This window comes from Halichoerus grypus, chromosome 3 (genome assembly GCF_964656455.1).
Source record: "Halichoerus grypus chromosome 3, mHalGry1.hap1.1, whole genome shotgun sequence".
NCBI lineage: Eukaryota > Metazoa > Chordata > Mammalia > Carnivora > Phocidae > Halichoerus > Halichoerus grypus.
Window position 1 is genome coordinate 127,842,213 of NC_135714.1, and position 16,107 is coordinate 127,858,319.

The 16,107-nt window shown below is 39.6% G+C and overlaps 1 protein-coding gene across 1 annotated transcript in view; it reads right to left on the reverse strand.

Annotated features, from left to right (window-relative positions):
• Window positions 1–16,107, reverse strand: part of IQCM (IQ motif containing M) — a 362,431-nt gene that overhangs the window by 334,276 nt on the left and 12,048 nt on the right. The window lies entirely within an intron of this gene.

Genomic DNA, 16,107 nt, shown 5'->3' on the forward strand with positions numbered 1-16,107 from the left:
CAAGGGGAAGAGAGACCCAAATCTATAGATCTGGACAATTAAAATTTCTGTAAGGAATAGAGGCACCTGGGTGGCTCGGTCGGTTAAGCTCCAACTCTTTGATTTCAGCTCAGGTCATGATCTCAGGGTTGTAAGATCGAGCCCCCGTGTAAGGATCCACACTGGGCATGGAGCCTGCTTAAGATTCTCTCTCTCCCTCTCCCTCTGCCCCTCCCACCCTCTCTAAAATAAATAAATAAATAAATGAAAATAAAAGTGTTAAAAAATAAAAATAAAATAAAATCTCTGTAGGAAATGTATGATTAGAAAAAGTATACACTTGTTTGATTTTAGTGCTGATGCCATAAAACTTTTTCTAAATGTGATTATGTCTATAAGTAACTAACATCAGCTGTTAAAGGCAGATTTCAGCAAACTGGAGTTTCAGTTATTGTGATTTTTTTTTCTCTAAACAAGACAAAGGCACTATGTACAAATTAAAATCAGACTTCATTGAAAAGCCAGGCAAAGAAATGCCTGATAGTTCTAGCATTGGGTCCTAGAATTACAAACATTAAAGTGTCACTGCTAAGTTCTAACTACTCACATAACAATTCTACAGAAGAAACCATCTAGGAACATCAAGAACACCTTTCTAGCCATTTTGGGCAGCTCATTATTGTTGGCCCAGCAAAGTAATCATGCCCTCCCCTCTTTTACAGAGACGGTCAATCCTTCCCCATATTCCTGTTATTCCTCCCACCCAAGGAATCCATCTGTGCTTTCATTAATGAATGTGGTATTATTAAAAAGCATTTTCTGGGTAGATGTAGGGAACAGTCACCATTTTCATAAAAAGAAAAAAAAAAAAAAAAGCAACTGCCAAAGCTCATCCCAAAGCTAATATCCTAACCTTTAAAATATCTGTGTAACACTAGCTGGCTTTTCATTTTTACGAGCAAAAATAGATTCATTTCCTGGGATTTCTTGAGCTCTCCAATACATTGCACAATAACCCCGCACCCCACCCCACCCCCCAGATGTCATTTCTTTTTCTGGTGAAATTTCTAAAATGCATCAGGTCTCTGTGGCTTTGGTCAGACAGGAAGGTGAATGCAGCAGCAGTACTGGAATATTTCACTACTGATGCGGACAATCAGTGCTGAATTACCTCGTGGTCACTGCCCAACATTCTCTGTCTTCATCTGCACGATGCCTCTGTGAGGACCTATTAAAAACGATGCCACCCCTTGGGAATATCTTTGGAAGAACGAGGAAAGCCTTCAATTGCTACGGACATAAATGACAATGGTGTCGTTTTCGTTATTAACTAAGATGAATTTGGGCACTTTAAATGTCACTCATCTTTTGAAAGATCATAGTTCTACATGAAAACAGAATGGGCCTCCAAAGCAGCACGGATTAGATCCGTTTTATGAGGCAAACTGAGATACAGAGAAAAGTGAGTTACTCAAGGTATGCAACAAATTAGAAGGAGATGTAGCACTACTTCCACACTCCCAGAGCACTTGGGAGACATTCCTTCCTCCAAGTACCCTACCTATTTGCTCCTAATGCCACTGAGAATCAGGATGTAGCACCGCGCGTGAGTGGAAAGAGTGCAAACTCTAGAGTCAGAATCCTGGTTCTGCCATTTGCTATCCGTAACAGCAGCTTGGGCATGGCTCTCTCTGAGCCTGTTTTCTTATCTACAGAATGCAACTAATGACATGCCTATCTTGCAAGACTTTGGATAATGCAGGGCTTAATACAGTGTCTAATAAGTAGTAGGTGCTCAATATATGTTATTTTTTTAGCTCCTCTGTCCTCTCCTCCATTAATTGGTTTCCAATAGAAGAATAGTGGAAACATTTTCAGTTTCTTTTTTTTTTTAAGATTTTATTTATTTATTTGACAGAGAGAGACAGTGAGAGAGGGAACACAAGCAGGGGGTAGTGGGAGAGGAAAAAGCAGGCTCCCCGCCAAGCAGGGAGCCCGATGCAGGACCCTGGGATCATGACCTGAGCCGAAGGCAGATGCTTAACTGACTGAGCCACCCAGGCGCCCCCATTTTCAGTTTCAGGTTTTGTAAAACCAAAAATTAGCTTGTAGAGATAGAGATTTCCAAACTTTCACTGAGAAATACAAAAGCAAAGGTCATTTATTTACAGTGCTACAACCATATATCTCAGTCTGTTTTTAAATGCTACTTAAAGGCCATTCTTAGTGGTTTGGTGTAGCTGGAAACCAAGAACTTAAGTAGAAACTGCCATCAACTTAATCACACTGAAGTACTTATGAGCACCTCTTAAATATGTGATGCTAACACGTTATATGTCTTCATGAATGTCTCTACAGTGACTGCATGAAACACTTCTTAGATCCATCCTAAGTATAGTCAGAGTACTCACTGGACTTCTGGAACAGTTAAAAAAAAAAAATAGTGTCTCTAAAATAATGTTTTGATTCATTAAGAGCAATGGGATCAAAACCAGATGGATTTGGCAGAGACTTGTTCCCCTGGTTCTCAGGCTGTTTCAGAGCAGTGCCAGCTCAGAGAGGAGATGATCAATGTCACACATTCTACACTTCAGGCACTAATAGATCCTTGGCTCCAGGTTCCCCAGTGTTCAGAGGGAATGCCAGAACACACATGCTGTGACAGAATCATTTTGGAAGCATCCATGCAGACCAGAGAAATGAATAAACTGCCTTGGGCACTGAATAGCTCAGGCAACAGCTGTTTCACACCGGACAGTGATTAGGATCGATCTCTTTATTCTCTACAGTGACTGTCACATTTCACAAACACACACACACACACATTCGGTCTTCCTAAGGTGTAACACAGGGATCAGCACCTTGCAACAGAAGTATCCACTCACTGGTACATGAAGGAGTTTGAAAAAACACCAGGTTTGCCTAAAGCTGGTTAGTAATTTACACACACACTCACACCCATCATTCCATTATCCAACAGACACGTATAGACAAACTTTCAGATTCCAAAGGAGCCCAACATTCTGCTGTTCAGGCACTGAGTGCAAGTGAGATAGATAAGCTCCCTGTCCACTAAAGGCTTACTTTCTAGCAGGAAATATACAGACCAGTACACAGGCAAACCAATCTGATGGGAGATGTTCTTGGAGCCATAGATTGGAGGAGTACCTAACACCCCTCTAAAATACAATGTCTGCTCATCTTGGAAGACTGCTGATGTCTTGTGAAGCTACCACCCAGGTTCCCCTTACAGAGCCTGCTTAGTCAGTACCTCTGCAGTAGGAAAGTGATGAAAAAAGATTTTTTATTTTAATTTATTTATTTTTATTTTATTTAAAACTGGTTGTCCTGAAAAATAACTTATCCTGGCATATTGCCACCTTCATACCTTAGCCAGCTGAAATTCCAAAGCCCATCCCTATGCACACTCTCACAGACCCTCAACTCCATTGCCCCTCCCACATTTTGTCACCTTCATCTGAGGAAACACAAAACCCTACTTGAATCGAAGTCTCCACCTATTTTGTGGTATTTGCATCCAGCATGCCTGATGTGAAAGGAGCAAACAAAAACATGATTGGCCTCATTTCACATTCATGAACGAGAACCCAAGGTAGCCTAATGTATCCAGTAATCATAGCACAACTCCTTAGTCCATTCACTCTTCCCTCTCTATTTCACATTTTCTACTCTCACCTCAAACCTTCAACACTTCCCTTGACCTTACTTTCAGCTGATATCCTTGCTTCCAGTTTCACCGAGAAAACAAAAGCAGTCAAAATACACCATCAAAGCTCCCCTCCTGACAGCATTGGTACCCATAACACTCGATGCCCTTTCCTTATTGCAGGTGAAAACATCCACGATCCAATGTAAGGCCAACCCCTCTACTTGTCCAATAGTTCCCCTCCACTCTCACCTTCCCAAGGGCATTGCCCCAACGATTCCCCCCTCCTTCCTTTATTCTAATCTTTCCCTCTCCTCTTGAACGTTCTTATCAGGAATGTTGTCATCTCTCTCATCTTAAAACAAACAAGCAAACAAAAACACCACTCTCTCTTGATCTCACCTCCCCCCACAGGCACCCAGCTTCTATATTCTCCTTTATAATATAACTCCTTGAAATAGTTCTTATGCTTGTCTCACTTCTCTCTTCCCATTCTCTCTCTTTTTTTTTAAGATTTTATTTATTTGACAGAGAGAATGAGAGAGCACAAGCAGGGGAGCAGCAGAGGGAGAGGGAGAAGCAGGCCCCCCGAGCAGGGAGCCTGACTCAGGGCTCCATCCCAGGACCCCGGGATCATGACCTGAGCCAAAGGCAGACATTCAACTGACTGAGCCACTCAGGTGCCCCTTCCCATTCACTTTTGAATTGACCACTCTACTAAAACAGTGGGCATTGAGGTCATCATTGACCTCATTCATAGTTGGGATGCATAAAATATATAATTTTACCTCTGTTATCCTATAGGCCCTGGGAACACATTGAAGCATTTTAGAAAAAAGAGAGTGTAGGATTTGCATTTTATAAAAATCACTCCGGCATAAGTTTCTTTAAAGACTGAGTCAGGTTTAGACCAGAGGCAGGGAGACAATTAGGGGAGCATGTTAATACTGTAGCCTCAAAATGACAAAAGTCTGTCTCTTACTGAAAATGGGGTTACTATCTCAATAGCATTCTTCAGCTTATGTGAAAGTCATTGAAAAAAAAACTCCAGTTCAAAATTAGTAAAAAGAGAAGTCAATTAAGTTAGCCTCTGCTTATTTCTTTTATATAAACATATATCAATCTCAGAAAGGTATTATCTCAGAAAAACAACGGAGATCTTAACTTCTAAATAAGAAGTTCAGACTCAAATGTTTAAAATTAACATTACTTGATTTTACTAATTAACAAGTAATCAGATCTGTGTCTGAAGAAGGGCCAAGTAATACACATGTTAGTAGTTAGGGTTGACTAACTTCCACACAGTAGGACAGAAATAATTATGGGTCCCTTGGCGACAAATAAATCACCAAGAGGAAGGAAATGTTCCGTGGCTTACATTTTTTTTAATGTCCCAAAGGGCCCAACATTGCTAGGAGAAAATTACATGCCATTCCAAAAGATTTAATTACCCTAATACCCAGTTTATGGCTGTTTCTTTTCCAAACCCCCCAAAAGGTATGTAAACCTCAGCCTACAGGCAAATCCTGCCAGTGGTAAATAACATGGTGGCCCCTGATGATAAGAAACTATATCACCGGGGAGCACACATATTTTTGTGTTTTCCCTTAGTGCAGAAATACAAGAGAGATGAGGGTATGGCTAGACAGAAAGGTTCATGGTTTTGGTTTGTGAGAGGACAAGGCATGCCTCACCCCGCCCCCTTCTCACTCTGACTAGAAGAGCCAAGCTGGGCTTTGTCCCTTCAAAGTGTCTCCAGCCTGCCGCCTGGAATGAGCAAATACACACTCCTCTGCACTACAAGGCTTAGTTAGAGGGCAGATGCTGCTCTGTGCAGAGAGCAGGGGAGGAAGGGTTGCTGCTGTCAAGTTCTGCCTACGGCTAGGGGGTGAGTTTAATTCTGGGAGAGGATAAACAAGCCACAGGGCTATTTATCCAGAGCCATATTCTCCCATCAGCTTTCTCTGTAACAAAAGGAACATTTTAATCTCCATTTGTCCAATTCCTGTGTCTTATTCTTCAGTTCAATCGGTTCTAAATTCAGAAGGGAAAAAAGGCAGTGTTACTCATAACCCTGGACTCACCCCCGCCCCCCCCAAGAAAACCCTACAATATCTATATTTTTTTTAAGAGAGAGAGAAAGGGAAAGTAATTTGTGCTAAACCGAAAGCGTCATGAGGGCAGGGACCACGGTACACATTATCTGATTATTAAGGAGGAGCTTAATAAAACTTCTGAATAAATATATGAATAAGGAAATGAAAGTTGAAACAATTGGCCCTATTGATCACGCTTCTGCACTCATTATAACAAAGAAAATTATTTTTTTACATGATGTCTAGAAATGAAACTTATTTTTGGAAGGACATTGTATTAGTTCTATATGACCATCGTAACAAATTACTGAAAACTTGGTGGCTTAAAACAACAGAAATTTATCCTCTCACAGTTTTGGAGGCCAGAAGTCCAAAATCAAGGCGTCAGCAGAACTGTACTCCTTCAAAGTCTCTACAGGCAAATCCATTCCTTGCCTGTCTCAGCCTCTGGGAGCTGCCAGCAGTCCTGGGCCTATGGACACATCATTCCAATCCTGCTTCCATGGTTACGTTGTGTCTCCTTTTCTGTGTGTCCATAATCTCCCTCTGGTTTTCCCATACAAAGATACTTGTGTGGCATTTAGGACCCACTGGGATAATCTAGGATAATCTCTTTAGCTCAAGACCCTTAACCTAATCACATCTGCAAAGATCCTTTTTTCCAAATTAAGGGAGAACATTTACAGGTTTTAGAAATTACGGGATGTGCTATGTTTAAGTAGCTATGATTCAGCCTGTTACGCACACCTTAAGTGGAATTTTTTCTACAATGACAGGATAAAGAAGGTGTTTGCCTGAGATTGCCAGTGAAAACCAACAGAAAACCAAATTACCTTAAACAAATAGAAGAAACTGAGGAGTGTGAAAGCTGAGATTTGGATCTAGGGAGTTGAACTCCCACGTTCTGAGCCACTAAACTATATTGCCTTCTCCAAAGGGGTGAGATCACCGATTCACATAAACTGGAAAATCCAGGTACAGTCTGTCTTCAGTAAAGCTTGGGTCAGAGGCTTAAACAATGTCATCAGGGCTTATTTATCTGCATCATTCAGCTCACTCTTCCACGTTGACCCTATTTTAGAATTCCGTGGTGTGTTCTCTGGTATCTCCAAGCTCACATCATCCTTGCTGGTTTAAGCCCAATCACTCCGCCCATCACTGTGGTCAGGAGAATAAACTCATCTCTCTGGCTGTGCCTGAACCACATGACAAGGCTGGGGCTGGGGAGGTGGGCGACAGTGACAGCCCTTTCCAAACTACACAAAGTGGGAGGGAGTGTTTCTCCAAAGTCCAATCTGAGCACTGCAACCAGAGGTAAGGTTAAAGGATGCTGAGAAGCCAAAAGCAACAAAGGTTCCCTGAAGGTTTTCACTGCAAATAGGGAACCATTTCTAGGAAGCAGCTGCTTTCATTTTAGTTCCCCAGAGAAGCTGGTATTACATTACTTGTACAGAAAGCTTATGTACAAATGACTTAGGAAAAACCCTAGCCCACTGTAAAATATTTCACTAGCCTCAGCTCTTCTCTGCTTATGTTCCTGGTCCAAAGCAAAACATGGAACAAATATGTTTAATCATAAAACCCCTGCAAGTCACTACTTTATCCTAAGATTTCTGTTATTCCCTAAATTATCCTCTGGGCTAATAAAATAATAGAAGGCAGATGGTAAAAAGAATGCCTTTTAATTGTCTCTAAATCCTTTATAATATTTGATAATTTTAAAAGTTAAGATACTATTACTTTATTAAAAGTTAATGAAGTTCATGACTACTTCAATGTAGTAAACCATGTTATTACAGAAGCAATGAGTCTCCTGTCTCAGAGTCCCTGCCCTGCATCTTTCTATTTTAGAACTTACCAGGTCAGCATAAAAAAAGAAAAAGTATAAGGAAGAAAGAACTGTGTTCAAGACATATGTCACTCAGATATATAATTTGCTATCTTAATTCTGTTTAAGTTCCTTTTTCAAGAGCATAGGTAAGCAAAAGAAAATTACTGGCAAGAAATGGGAAGAAACATAGCAATCTAAACCAGAAAGAAACTAAGAGAAGCAGAGAAGCAGTTGCAAAATTCTGTGATTATCCCAAATTTATTCCCTCATTTAGAAATTCCTCAAGTAAAGTCTGTTTTATACATAGAGGAAGATTAGTATGCTTCAAGTTCTAAAGCTCCAAAACTCAAATTATTTTGTAATATCAAATTCAATATAATTTTCTACCTCATTAAAAAAAATCTCTAATTTCCATGTTTCTTATAAATTGTTATGGAACTTGGTCTTAAATTCTTCCAAGTAATTTTGTGGGAATGAGTAAAAAACAATTTTAATGTATTTGTTAATATCATATGTATACTTAAAATCACTAAAATATAAAATAGAAGATTTTATATACATTGTTGATCAAAAAAATCTGTTTGGTAAGTTTTTACCATACCACTGGGCAAAAAAATAAACATAGCACAAAGTCATTTTTCTGATAGATCTCTCCAGTGCTTTCTAGCCACGTAGTTATTTTAAAGCATTATTAAAATTCATTATGCCTTCGTTTTATATTTAAAGGAAGATTTGTGTTTGGAAACCAAAGAATACATATACACGTGCACACACACACACACACACACACACACACACACACACACACACATCTACTCCTTTCTAAACTGGTTAAGGAACAATCCAATATTGAACCTAAATATATTTGCTTGACATGAATACCAGGAAATCTCATTGGGTTTAATTAAAATCTGTTTTTAAATTTAAATGACTCAAAATTACACGTATTTTTTGTTCCCAAGTGGATACATAAACAGATGAATATTATATATTATGTGGTAACTATAATCTAATATTTAATATATATTAAAGAAACAGATTTTTACGTGTGATTTCTAATTATCAAGATCCATAAATTGCTGGCAGCTTGACAATGGAAACTGGTTAAGCAGTACTGTAGATGTCTATATACTCGAAGAAGAAATCATTTTATTTTTTTTTCTGATTTTGCTCTATTAAGAAAAATATGGACATGTATTATATGTAAGCGCAAAGAACATATTTACTAAAAATGTTTGATATTATAATTGTTACAGTGTATTTTTAAAGTTGATATCCTTGGATCAAATTCAAGGAATGTTTGTTCTCATATAGATGTTTAGCTTACGGAAGATAATGCAACCGATTTGTCAGTGCAGCGTGAGCAGAAGGTACATATATCATACACACAGGACTCACTTTTCTTTCTAATCTCACAAACTTTAATCAAGTTCTGGAATTAATACCACTGATATCTTAGATCATGCTTCCATTCACACTGAAGTGAAGATTGGGAATATGTTTAAAAAATAGATCCAAGTTACAGACTTAATATACACTTCTTGAGATAAGAACTTTGAGAAATGAATTCCAATTTTAATTCAAATGTAAACTCTAAGATCAGCATTTCACAGCTGTCTGGGTGGGACACATGCAAAGGCTCCCAGTAAAATGCCTCTGACTTCAACAGAGCCTATAATAGGATTTTCGGGAGGACTGCTGTCCTCCTTGTGCTCTTGATAAAACCTTGACTCCTTTCTCACATCCCCTACCCCCAACATCCTTGGCCTCCTAAATACAAGCCACTAAAGAAAACAATCCCCAAACACAGACTACCATTAGAAAGAATTACCACCTTCTATAAAAGACCCTCAGAACTAGTCTTCTCACTCTCTTTGCTGTTGACCTTAATCTCCACAGACCCTCACTCTTTCATCCTTCCTTAAATCACCTCCCCAAACTCTTCACTGTACCCTAAGAAACCCCAGATCTTTCATCAGCTAAAGTGATATTCTAGCTATGTTCTCACTCTAACCACCCTTATTTTTCTAAGGGCACAACTTCTTCAACACCTCTCTGAAAGGGTAACTATTCTTCTCTTCTACCCTTTCCATACTCCAGGGCTACGATAAAGTCAAATTATTCCTTTATCCTTATTGACACTTCTCAACTATTTCTCTTTTCTCTTAACAAAAAAAAAAAAAAAAAAGAGGGGGGTATATTTTTTACAGCAAATTATCATTTCATAGTCCAAGCACTTCCACACTTTCCCAGACTATGATTATTTAACCTTTTTCCTCACTCCTCAAAACTCAGTACTTCCCATCCCATCCTCAAGTGAAGAACTCACTTCTAATTTCACTGGAAAAAAAAAAAATAGTAGTAATCCTTCCATCTACCAATCATCCTGTGTCTGTGCCCATGCCCCTGTCTTCCTTCTAGGACAATGGATAAGCTTTCCTTGCTGTCTAAGGGATTCCTCCTACTTGACTGAAATGTGAGTAACATGGGGCACCTGGGTGGCTCAGTCAGTTAAGCATCTGACTCTTGGTTTCAGCTCAGGTCATGATCTCAGGGTAGTGGGATAGAGCCCCGCTTTGGGTTCCATGCTCAGCTGGGAGTCTGCTTGAGATTCTCCTTCTACCTCTGCCCCTCCCCACCCGATTCGCATGCACGAGAGTGCATGCTCTATCTCTCTCTAAAATAAATAAATAAATAAATAAATCCTTAAAAAATTTAAAAAAAAAGAACTATGAGTAACATATTTCACACACTCCTGGTTTCCCACCTTGCTGTTTATTTCCACTTCCTTTGCTGGGTACTCCTCTTCTTGCCCTCTAAATGTTGGCAACCTCCAGGACTTAGTCCTTGGATTTTTTTTTCCACCTACATTTATTTCTTAGATGATCTTATCTAAGTCAATGATTGTAAATAAAATTGATATGTTGTTCAATACAGTAGCCACTTGCCAACTGTAGCTGCTTAGCCTTGAAATGTGGCTAGTCCAAATTCTAAAATATACACTGGATTTGGGGGATTAGTATGAAAAAAACTATAAAATACAATTTCAGATTGGCTATTTTCGATATATTAGGTTAAATAAATCTATTAAAATTAACTTTCCAGGGCACCTGGGTGGCTCAGATGGTTAAGCGTCTGCCTTCAGCTCAGGTCATGATCCCAGGGTCCTGGGATTGAGTCCCGCATCGGCCTTCCTGCTCAGCAGGGAGTCTGCTTCTCTCTCTCTCTATCCCTCTGCCCTTCCCCCCCACTCATTCTCTCTCTCTCTTTCTCTCAAATAAATAAAATCTTTTTAAGAATTTAAATTAAATTAAATTAATTTTCCTGTTTCTTTTAAGTTTGTTTGTTTGTTTGCTTATTTATTTAATCTCTATACCCAATGTGGGGCTTGAACTCACAACCCCAAGATCAAGAGTCACATGCTCAAGGGGTCAGATGCCCCTTGACTGTTTCTTTTTAATTTTTAATGTGGCCACTAGAACATTCTCAATCACACCTGTGGTTCATATTATATTTATATTAGACAACATTGATCTGTACCTGAATGACTTCAACCTTTCTTTCCTTTGAGCCCACACTTACATTACACAGTACCTATTTGACACTTTCATTTTTGTATAATTGGCACATTAAACATAATGTGTCCAAATCTCAACTCTAGGTTTCTGCCCATTGAAAACTATATGTTCCTCTCCTCCCTGTCTCAGAAAATGGCAATTCCTATCTTCCAGTTCATCAGGTCTAAAGTCTAAGAATCATCCTTCCTTGACTCTTTCTTTCCCTCACACTCCACACCCAGTCTTTCAGCAAGTACTGACAACTCACTATCAAAATATTTTTAAGAGAGTATTTTAAGGAAGAAAGAAAACAAGAAGGAAAGGGCTAATCTAAGAATCCTTTTTGAGTTGACCATCACTCCAAGAAACTGTTTGGGACATTCTGAGAAGCTTTACAAACTGTAACTGAGACCCTTCTGCCCAGGGAAAGAAAGGAAGAAACAGTGATCCATTGACTCTTATCCTCCCTTCCTGGTGGCTCATGTGTCAGTGTTGAGCCCATTCCTATTGGTGTCCCAAGCCAGGAAGGCATCAGGGAAGCCTGGAGAAGGCAGCAGCCTCTACATCAGAAGCTGGAATAAGAAGTGAGTCTGACACTGGGGAGGGTATGTGTTCTGGTAAGCACTGTGAATTGTGCAAGACTGTTGAATCTCAGATCTGTACCTCTGAAACAAATAATGCAATATATGTTAAGAAAGAAAAAAAGAAGAAGAAGAATGTAGCAGGAGGGGAAGAATGAAGGGGGGGAAATCGGAGGGGGAGAAGAACCATGAGAGACGATGGACTCTGAAAAACAAACTGAGGGTTCTAGAGGGGAGGGGGATGGGAGGATGGGTTAGCCTGGTGATGGGTATTGAGGAGGGCACGTTCTGAATGGAGCACTGGGTGTTATGCACAAACAATGAATCATGGAACACTATATCTAAAACTAATGATGTAATGTATGGTGATTAACATAACAATAAAAAAATTAAAACAGAAAAAAAAAAAAAAAAAAAGAAGTGAGTCTGAGAGGATTTCAAGTGGTGTATGAAAGGTATTTGCCACAACTCTCAGAACAGTCCATGAGCATCTCTTCCCAACTCGCATAATCAGTGATGTAACATTGGTAGCTTGAAATTGGCTACTTTAGAGTATTTACACCATGGAAACTGGCAAAGCTATAAATCAGGCTTCCTCCCTCTTGCCCACCATAGCCAGTTATTAAACATTTGCTAGCACCGCACTGACTACGAGTTCTGTTTCTCAGAGAGCTACAGTTTACCCCTCTCCTGCTCCTTCTCAGAACTGCAGCCACATTAGTTCTTTTTGTACTTCTTTGAAATCACTTCTGTGCTTCCCTCCTTTGGGCCACTGCAGATGGTTTTCCCATGGCCTAGAACTCCAAGCAGGAATTACTTCTTGACCGAGTAATTCCTCTATATCTTTCATAGCTTACAATTGTCATTGCCTCTGGAAAGCCTTTGCTGACCCCCAGTCCAGGTCCCATTCATTTGTCATCTACTTTTAACTGCATATAAGTGATTATTTAATTGATACCTGTTTCTCCAGCTAGACTACAAGTTCCATGAGGGAGCAAATCATCACCATTTTTCTCACTTTTGCATTCCGCATACTGAGTTTGTACATTTACTGAGTATCTCAACAAAAATTTTTCAATCAACAGTTATTAAAAGCACTTCTACCATTCTCCCATGAGTGGAATTGCAATTGTTTTAAGAGTATTAGAAGAGTCCTTATACTTGAAAATGGTGGGGGGGGACCATGTTGAGAGGAGAACACAAGACATTTTTTGAATGGGCATCACTTCCAGCTATAATCCATTGATATAAACCCCCAGTCACATAGCTCTACCTAACTATGAGGGACATGAGAAAGGTACGTTAGCCAAGTGCCCAAGAAGAAAGGATATAGTAATAAGTTTGATAAACTAGCCAGTCTCTGCCACAGTCAGCCCTTTTGGACATCAAATATCGATCCATTTTTATTTCCTGACAAATCACACTCTTCCTCTCCCCAAAGGAGGACCTAAAATTCAACCAAAGTACACATCCAGCTCAGAGTCCAGGATCTCTGGCTGTTTGCAGTCTTCCCCATCAGGTCCAGGTGCGGCTCCTTCTGGCCGGGTAATAACGTGTACCAAACATAAAAATTATTTCCACCTTTCCCCAGAAGCACACAACATCCAGTAGTGGGGCAGGTACAGGATAACCTCAGGAAAAACTCCCTTAGTGAAAGGAAAAAAGAGAAGACACATAGCAATCACCATACCAAAGAAGTTATAGAATCTGCTGGGGAGTCACTGAGAAGCCCCTTACCCTGGAGGTGGGGAAGCTCTTTGAGTATACAGTGATTCTGTTCTGGGAGTAAACTCCCATATTCATTTTTTTAGTGGCCCCTGGATCCACTCTGGGAAGTTTTTTTCCTGTTTGTTGGCCACATCTTGCTATTATCCTCCTTTGGAACTGTACAGCTTTTGTGGATCACTTCCAAATAAAGCCACCATATTTTACTTTTGAATATTCAATTCAACCAAGGTTCATGGTTTCATTGGCAATAAAAGTCTCTAAAATATTTGGTAGATTTTTTAATCTATTTTCTCCTAATTAATTCTTCATGCCAATAACCACATTCAATGTTTTTTTTTTTTTAAGCATAGCTTTAAAATTTCTTTTTATCTTCACTTCTTCACCCCTTGCCTTAGTCTTTCAACTTAGTGAGTGCCTGGAGGTGATCTGAGATAATGGGCTGGGTTAGGAAGGACATACCCTTAATCTGATTTTTGCTGCGTTGGTAAGTCTTAAGACATTTGCTCAAAACCAAGGACCCAGATACCTGGTATGACTATGCCCTTTCATTTCTGCTTGCAAACCAGCCAATGCTTTTGTTAGTTCATCTCTTTTTTATAACTTCCCAAAGGCAGCCAAAACCACCAACATATTTCAATAATGCTATTTCCCAACTTCATCGCCTAGAACAACAAAGCTCAGTAGGTACGTGGTCTAGATTCCAACTGGTTTCTGGTGGCAGTTTTACCATTACGTAAGATGCATCTCCAACCCTTTAATATGCCATATCTGTTTCCATGCTGCCACTTAGGACAAACTACTATGCCAATGAATCCCACAGCTCTTTCCCTGTGTCTTATGTTCCATCCATTGTTGACCAAATCTAGATAACTCTACCTCTCAAATATCTCTAAAATCTCTCCCCTCTGTTCTGTCCCCAGGGTTGCTACCTTAATTCAAGTCATCCTTTCTCATATAAATTAGTCCCCTCATTGGTAGACTCTGTGCCTCCAAAAGTCATCACACCTCATCTCTGCTCCCAGAAATGTTCTAAAATGCCAATGCAATCACTGCAACTTCTCATTAAAACATCTGGATGGTTCCCATTGCTTTAAGGCTAAAATTCAAAGTTCTCCAATATCTAATCTCATCTCTAATTACTCTTCAATCCTCATTTCAGTTATGAAAAATCATTTTAGCTCCTGCAAATATACCACTATCACTTTCTCAGATATCCATTATCATGTAGAGGTTAGACCATTGGACTAGATAGAACTTTTCTTCTTTCTTGAGTAAACTTATTCATCCTTCAAAATGTACCAAAGACTCTAAATCTCCTAGGAAGTAGGAGTAAAGCTTGTTTTTATTACACTATGGGTCACACTATAATTACATATATCAAGTTTAAACTTCTTGAGGACAAACAGTATATCTTTTGTCTCTATACATCTCACATCATAAGTAAATATTGGTTGAAAAAATGCATGACCCCCACAATTATGGCATAGCGATGACCCCCAACATCAATCTTCAATCTTCACCTGTCTCTCTCTCTTAACTGCCAGATCTTCAATTCCAACTTCCTGATGACTCTCTCCATATGCTATCTACTTAGCAGATCTAAAACTGAATCCATTATCTTTCCCATCCCCTTCTCCACCTGCCTAAAATCCATTTGTCCTCTGAATTCTGATCTCAACTTAATGATGTCTATCTACCCAGTTTTCCAGACTAGGCACTTCAATGTCTTTCTTTAGGAATTCTTTGGTCAAGTGAATTGCTGATAGGTTAAAAACAGCAAGCAGAGTTCTTTTCTGCAGCATTTCATACAGCTTTCAATATATTAATGCTCAATATGAATCTCAACCAGTAAATGCATTTTCTTAAACTTACCTAACTAGAGATCCCTTTTGCTGAGATGAATCCCTCAGAACTAGTGTTCAGAAGACTACACTTTGAGAAATGCTGCTGTAAATCCCTCTCCACCTTCTTCCCTGCCCTCAGCTTGAAGTCACCAGTGGCTTTCTATTATACACAGGTGCAAATCCTCGGCCTGCTATTATATTCTCTTCTAAATCTAGCCTCGCTCACCTTCCTAACCTCACTTCTTATCACATCTCTCCTTTCCCAAAACGCATCACATTCTTTCTTCCTTCAGAGCTTTAATATTTTTCTCCCATGGCTCAAAATGGCCTCTTCTTTTCCGACCCTACATTTAACAAACTTCTCCTTAAAACCCCTTCCTAATGAGATCTCTTCTTTTTTTTTTAATTTTTTTAAAGATTTTATTTATTCATTTGAGACAAAGAGATACAGAGAGAGAGCACAAGCAGGGGGAGAGGCAGAGGCAGAGGGAGAGGGAGAAAAAGACTCCCCGATGATCTGGGGGCCCGATGAGGGGCTCGATTCCAGGACCTGAAGATCATGACCTGGAGATGCTTAACCATCTGAGCCACCCAGGCACCCCTACTGAGATCTCTTCTGAGAAACTTTCATTCTGGCACTTGGTTGGTTACGCTTCAGTGTCTCCATAATGCTTTGCACTTACCTCTAGTACAGCAATTGTCACAATTGGTGATAAGAAATTACCCAGGCATTCATCCCCACCATTACTCTATGAGCCCTTTAATCTTTGTCTCTCCAGCTTCTAACATAGTGCCCGCCATAGAGCAGGCACTCATTGAATGAA